Here is a 353-nt window from a genome sequence, read left to right as displayed (position 1 = left end):
AGATTTTTTTAAAATACTTTATGACAATTTTTTTTGAAGCTTTTACAATTTTATTAGAATTTTAAAGAAAAATCCTCAGGGCAAGGGAGCTGGTCATCTTGGCAGCTGCCTTGAGGAGGAGGAGAATGGTGGGGAGAGGGAAAGAAAGCCATGACTCCATGAAGGTTTGGTGCCTGCATGGGGGTCAGACATGTGGCTGACTGGCAGCTACATGGCTGGGAGAAGGAAACTTTAGACTTCCAGACTACATGACTGTGGCTGGTCCAGAAGTTCTGTTGACAATTTTTAAATATATCAAAAATCAAAGACTAATTCATTTTGTGAAAATTCTTAGGAAGCAAATTATCTAGAGG

This window comes from Nannospalax galili, unplaced genomic scaffold (assembly GCF_000622305.1).
Source record: "Nannospalax galili isolate Female #2095 unplaced genomic scaffold, S.galili_v1.0 scaffold589, whole genome shotgun sequence".
NCBI lineage: Eukaryota > Metazoa > Chordata > Mammalia > Rodentia > Spalacidae > Nannospalax > Nannospalax galili.
This window is presented reverse-complemented; position numbering follows the sequence as displayed.